A 7173-nucleotide genomic window follows, 5' to 3' on the forward strand; every position below is an offset into this window, starting at 1 on the left:
CTCAGAAAAAGGAGAACATTTGTAGTAGAGGTAACAGCACCGTGCAAAGGCAAAGCCATGCACTTAGTGTTTGTGGAGGGTTGTACAACATCAGAAGGGTCTTATACTAGCACATTGGATGTACAAGAAATAGAAATATATCATCATTGTGACTTAAAGCCTCCAAAAAGTGATGAGATTATAAATATTTAGAAAATAAGGAAAACAAACACCCTCATTAATATGTGTTCATGCGATGAAGACCTGTGATGGCAAAAAGGACTCTTAGGGGCTGGAAGTTTGCACTGAGCCTTATAAAATTCATGTTGCTGAAGAGCAGGAGGAAGTTATTCCAGGTGGGAGTTACAGTGCGGGCAAATGAATGGAGGTTAGGAGCAAAGGGGCAAATACCAATTTGGCAGCAGTGAGGTTTATGTTGGGGGCTAAGAAGACACTAGGCAGCATGGAACCAGAGCACTGGGTATCTTGATCTGGGTCATGTGACATGGAGGAGCGAGAGCTGTAGAGAGCTTAAGTGTTGTGAGCATTTGATGGCCATATTTTGCCTGAGGGTTTTTAAGAGACAGGGCCTGGACCAGATGACCTCTGGAAGTTTCTTCCAACCAGAAGGCTCTGTGATAGTCAAAAGACAGAGAGAAACAAAAACCAGAGACCTTGGCCTGGATTTCCCTCCCTCATAAATCTCCTCGGCTGCCCCGTGTCATCTCTCTGTCCTCAGATTAATCTTCTCTGGCCTCCTGCAGGGAAAGAAAGACCTATTGACCTCATCCTGTTCTCCAGCCTACAAGTGAGAAATGGAGGTCTCAAGTGGCAAAGGCCTAGGTGTGGGCAGAGGGCAGCTGAGCCTGAGACCCAAGCCCCCAGGGAAAAGCAAAGTAAGCAGGTAGAAGGTCTTGCTCCAGAAAGGCTCTCACCAGGACAGGCCCAAGAGTCCATGACAGATTATGAAACATGCCTTGTTCTTTTGCACAAATGCCTTTGATCTAAGCCTGGCAAATGTTGGAGGAGACAGAAAATTCCTATCAGGTAATTTTCTAATGCAAACACTGACCTGGACTAAATGTGATTTTCACATGATTATTTTCTTGGTTCTTTTCTTTTTGCCATTGGTAACTTGGATTTGAGGCCCTGTGGCTCAGTAAGAGGAGCAGGAGCTTTAAACAGGAAACCCTGTACTCTGTCCTCAGCTATGTACTGCCTGTCCCACAGTTTCCTCATATGTAAAATGGGAATCAGAATAGGACCACCTCAAACAATGAGTATAAAGTTCTTAGAATACTCCCAGGCACACAGTGTACTGAAGAAATGCAATTCTATTAATTTTATCATTCATTACAAAAGGGGGATTAAAAATATCTGTTGCACAGGGCTGTTGTGAGAGTAAAATTTATGCATTCATTTGTTCAACAAATATACACTGAGCACCCACTGTATGCCAGGTGGTGCACTAGGCACAGGAGTGCCATATCGAAAACAAATAAAGCCATTTCTCACTCCCTGGAGCTAACAGACTGCTGGCAGAGAGAATTACATGTGTAAAAGCACAGGCATAAATGTGCAAATTTGTAATAATGCTGTGAGCAACATGGGCAGTGTGCTTAAGGAGAAATTAAGACAGAAGCTACATTTGGTAAAGTGGTCACAGAAGGTTTCCCTGGGGAGGCAGCTTTTGAGCTCACATATGAAGGGTGGGTAGGAGTAAGTACCCCAGGTAAAGGCAACAACATAGGTAAAAACCCAAAGGGGAAAAAGGGTGTGGCACGTTGAGGGTGTGAATGAAGTGACTGGGTTAGTAAGGATCAGGTGGGACAGAAGCGGAGTTTTATCCTGAGTATAAACTGCAAAGCAATGGAGATAAATGCTTTTGGGAACTGTAAAATTCACTAATCTATAAGTTATATTTTCCAGCACAAAATAGGAGTTGGAGTTCATAGAGCAGAGGCCAATTGAGGGATTTCACCTTCGTTGCTTTAGCAGTCGCACTCAGGAGGAAACAGTTGCCTGAAAACTACCAATGTTATGCCACAAAATGCACGTGTCTGTGCATCTAAGTCATTCTAATTCTCAGAGTGGTGTTCGGAGGCTGGCAGACCCTGCCCCTGAATCCCATCTTCTGGGTGTACATTAGCACTTCGAACCTCAGATTCCTCCTGTGTAATAATGGGGCTGTTTCCTCCTCTTTACTAATGGGGTCGTTTTCTCAGAAGGCTGTTTGGAGAAAAGCTCCAGTAAATGTTGGTTCCCTGTACCTCTTCTCTCCTCGGTGGCTTAAGCTTCACTGTCTGGTGCTTCGGATGACAGTCTGCATTTGAGAGGAGGCATTAAACATTCATAGCTGGCTGTTTATCAGTATGTGTCCTGCCCACTACACAATCTTGGAGAACCCGATGGGGTCTGAACACTCCAGAAATTGCCCCTTTCTTAAAGGACCCCCCCCAGACCTCCCCAGCCAGTCCTAAAACCCATCCGATTCACACACCATTGCTATGAAAGCAAGTCCTCCTTTTAATTCTGATCAAGTGAGCAAAAGGAACATAGGGAGGGATCCATCGGAACGACTCATGAAAAATTGTATATTCTTTAAAGGAAGACGGCATACAAATGGGATATATATATTTTCCAAAAGGGAGGGGAGAAAAAAACGCAGGCTTTTAAACAGAAGACTTTAAGCAGGGAGTGAGAGAGGAAAAATATGTCTCTTAAATGCATTCAGCGCCATTGCCACAAGGCTGCCGAGCCAGGATTGTTTATTAGAAGATAAGATAGTGAAAAATGTATTTTGCAGAAAGAAAATAGTAAAGTCAGGTCTGAGGCAGATAAGAAGCCAAATTTCTATTTTATGCTCAATTGAGTGACTCAGTTACATTATCTGGGAAGCAGGGGTGAAATAACACCCTTCAGAAATGAGGCCCGGCTTGCTCTGGGTCTCCTTCCAGCCTTGGCTACACTGAACTCAGCACAGCTGGAATGCTGCCTCCTTGGAGCACTGCATTTGCTGTCTGGGAATGAGGGGAAGACAGGTTCTGGTCTTTTCTGTTCCGTTCCTTTTCTCCATCTTGTTTTATATGTGCTTCAGTTCAGCATCACACCTCCCCTTTTGCTGCTGAAGGTGGGAAAATGAAAACACACGTGCATACAAGATGAAGCTCTGCAAAGGCTAGCAGATGTCATAGATGGAAGCATCATTAGAGATCAGTGGGTCTAGGGCTTATAGACTCCTGTGACTTGTGGTCAGTACATTATTTGGCAAGCACAAATATCTTATTTGAATGCTTTTACTTTACATAGAGCATTGATTTCCAGGTTGCCAAAGAGCCCACCACCCCCTTTTCTTATTTTTGCCTGGCTGCTTTACACATTTTTCTTATGCACCTGGTCCCTGGAGGAATACAAGCTGGTTACCCCAGACATATTTCAGAATCCTCAGTGTGAAGATGGGGGAACTTTCATCTCGAGAGGCTGAATCTCACCTCCAGTCACACAGATAGTGACCTGCATCATCACCAGCAGAGCTCAGGATCCTGAGATCTACTCTCAAGTGTCTCTTATTCCTTTCCTAATGGTTCAAACTCTGGGTCCTTTCTTACTTTGAGGATCCTTAGTTTATTAACCAGTTGGAGGTTAGAAGGATTTGAAAAATAGAGATTAATTTAATTCAACAACTGTTCTTTGGGCCGGCAATCAGATGAACAACTCACCCAGTTGTGAGTTGTTAAGCTTGTGGTAAGTGGAATAATGGCCTCTGACGATGTCCACATCCTAATCCCAGAAACCTGTAAATAATTTTGCAGATGTGATTAAATTAAGAGCCTTGAGTTAAGGACATGATGCTAGATTATCTAGTGGGCTCCACCTAATTACACGGACCCTTAAAAGTGAAGACATTTTCAAGGTCAGAGAGGGAGAGATGTGGCAATGGAAGAAGGGTCAGAGAGATGTAACTTTGCTGCCTTTAGAGATGGAAAAAGGAAGCCATGAGCCAAGGAATGCAAACAGTGTCTAAAAGCTGAGAAAGCAAGGAAATGGTTTCCTGCCCAGAGCTTCCAAAAAAAAAAAAAAAAAAAAAAGAAAGAAAAAAGAAAGAAAAGAAAAATGCTGCCTTGCCAGCACCTTGATTTCAGCCCAGTGGGATCCAAGTGAAACTTCTAATCAACAGAAATAACCTTAAAATAATAAATTTTTATAGCTGTAGACAGTAAGTTTGTAGTAACTTGTTACAACCACAATAGGAGTCATTTAAGTCCTAACTACACTTCACACCCCCATTCATTCCCTTTTATTTCTTTCCTTCAAAAAGATTTCTATGAAGTCACTTGTAGCTAATTTTTAGGCTCATTTGGAACTCAACTTTGAGATAAAAATCAGCTCCAATATGGAGCGTAATTATAGAAAAACCTTGCATTTGGCAAGCCGTTGTATAGTAGAGCACAGGAGCAGTGTAGTCACTGTGTTCTGACCCCTTATATCTTTTATCAAGAACGGTTGCTCAGAGAAGGAAAATACTTCCCCAAAGTTGCAGAGAAAATTAATGTTAGGATCAAAATTAAAATTTTGGTTTTCCACCTTCTAGCCCAGTGTTTGAAGATTCTGGTTTTTTTTCATTGCTTTAAAATATTATCTGTCTAGAGACTGACCCACACATTTTTTATCATCTGATTTTCCACAAAGACATAATTGCCATTCAGTGGGAAAATGATGATCTTTGCTCAGTTAATTAGATATCCATAGGGACAAAAAGGAATCTTGACCCTTCTTTCTCAGCATATAAATTCAAGATAGAATATAAACATACATGAGAAAGGTAAAACAATAGAGCTTCTAGATGAAAACATAGAAGAATGTCTTTATAATTTGGGGGTGGGTAAAGAATTATTAACAGGACATAAAAATTCCTGACCATAAAAGAAAAGAATGATAAATTGAATGTCATTAAAATTTAGAACATTTGTTTATTGAAAGACACCAATAAGACAGGAAAAGAAAAGTCAGAGACTAGGAGAAGATATCTGTAGCACATGCATCTGACAAAGGGCTCTGCTATTATCTGAATGTTGGTGTCCTCCTAAATTTCATATGCTGGAAACCAATTCCTAATGTGAAGTATTAAGAGGTAGGGCCTTTGGGAGTTGAGGGCCCCACCCTTATATAAGAGGCTGAAGAGGGTATGTCTGCCCTTCCACAATGTGAGGACACAGGAAGAAGGTGCCAACTTCGAAACAAAAAGCGAGCCCTTACCAGACATCGAATCTGCTGGTGACTTGGTCTTGGACTTCCCAGCCTCCTGAACTGTGAGTAATAAATTTCTGTTGTTTACAAATTACCTGTTCTATGGCGTTTTTGTTAGAGCAGCCTGAACATACTGATGGGCTCATACTAGGAACATATAAAGAACTATTAATCAATAAGAAAACAACAACCCAATTACAAAAGACTTGAACATAAAATAGTATATCACAATGGCCAATAAGCATATAAAAGCTGCTCAAATGCATTAGCCATCAGGGAAATACAAATTAAACTACAATGAGTTGCTACCCCATGCCCACCAGAAAGGCTAAAATTAAGAGGACTGATAACACTAGGTATTGTCAAGGATATAGAGCAACTGAATTCTCATACATTGCTGAACTATAATTCCTCATCATGACATCGTTTTTTTCACAGCAAAAGCCATGTTTGATTCATATTTGTGAATGAATCACCCACTGCCTCACCTGCCCTGTGCCCATAATAAGTAAGTGCTTAAGTCTTTGGACTGCAAGTCATATTTCAGATGAGAAGCCACAAATATGGCAAAAAGCAGTGACCATGATAAGTAGAGCAGTAGAGAAGGACCAAATAATCTCCCAAACTGGAAGTACGAGCAGGTGGAGTGGTCTTGGCACCAAACTCCAGGCGAATATGCAACTTTTCATGCAAATGGGCTTCTATGACCTCAGGAAGCAACATGGTACTGGGGACTTCTGGGCTCTGGAGTGGAAAGAATGCTGGATAGTATCCTAGCTCTGCCATTTACCAGCTGTTTGACCTTGAAGCAAAATAACTCAACCTCTCTGGGCCTTGGTTTTCTCATTTACAAAACAGAAATAATAATTGTATATACCGCATAGGATTGTAGTGAGAATAAGTGAGATGCTAGAAGCAAAACACCTGGCCCATAGTAGGTGCTCAGTAATGAGGCCATTTTTCTTTTTGGGCTTCATGACGTTCTCTAAAGGGAATTTTACACTTTGCATGACAGTAACCCATTTTGGGAGCATTTGTGAATTGTTCTTTGTATCTTCTGGAAATCTCTTCTGTTTACATTAAAACTTGACCCTCAATAAAAGCTCTGGCCAGCATTATCCAAGACCTCAACATTTTGTGGCCTGTGGATATGAAGGTCCTTCTCTTGGGAAAGGTGGGGCTTTGGGAGCCCCTTAGACTGGCCAGAGCATCAATCACCCTCACAGCCTGGCTCCTGCTGCACTATGAGAAGACAGTGGTCAGGAAGAAAGCCACAGACCTACAGCCCATACCTTCATCATTACGGCTCCTGAGGAAAAGACGGAGATGTCCTGGAACAGTGATGTGGGAGCCTGTGCTGAGCATATGCTGGAATTGTTTATGCCTTGTAGGTACAAAAAGCTGGGAGTAAATATTTACAGTCAGGGAGTCTTGGCACACTGATACATCGATGGAATGAGAAATTGTATGTGCGTGAATGTGTATGTGTGTGTTTGAGAGAGAGATCTTCCTCTTTTCTCTGCCCATGGTGGGAGAGCTGCTATTTAAATGGAAAGAACCATCCTATGGGTCACAGTAAAGTGCCCTCTGGCCTGGCCTCTGCTCTGCCATTTTTCTGGTCTACTGTATAAGAGGCAAGAGGCAGAGAGTCCCTCAGGAGAACTAAGGGGAGAGCAGTTTATTGTCTGGGTGACTATGATCCAATGAGGGGATTGGATAGACCCTACCAGGAGATTCAAGAATAGAAAAACTCGGACTCACAGAGGCCAAAACTGGATGGTGACTCAGAATCCAAAGAAGTTCCAGGGCCTTTGGCAAGAAGATTCATAGATCTGATTGAGTGCACAGACTCTGGAGTCAGATGGCTAAGACTGGAACCTGGCCTCCTGGTGGTGTGAGCTTGGACAAGATACTGAACCTCTCTGAAGCTTTAACTGCATCTTCTGC

This window comes from Cynocephalus volans, chromosome 17 (genome assembly GCF_027409185.1).
Source record: "Cynocephalus volans isolate mCynVol1 chromosome 17, mCynVol1.pri, whole genome shotgun sequence".
NCBI lineage: Eukaryota > Metazoa > Chordata > Mammalia > Dermoptera > Cynocephalidae > Cynocephalus > Cynocephalus volans.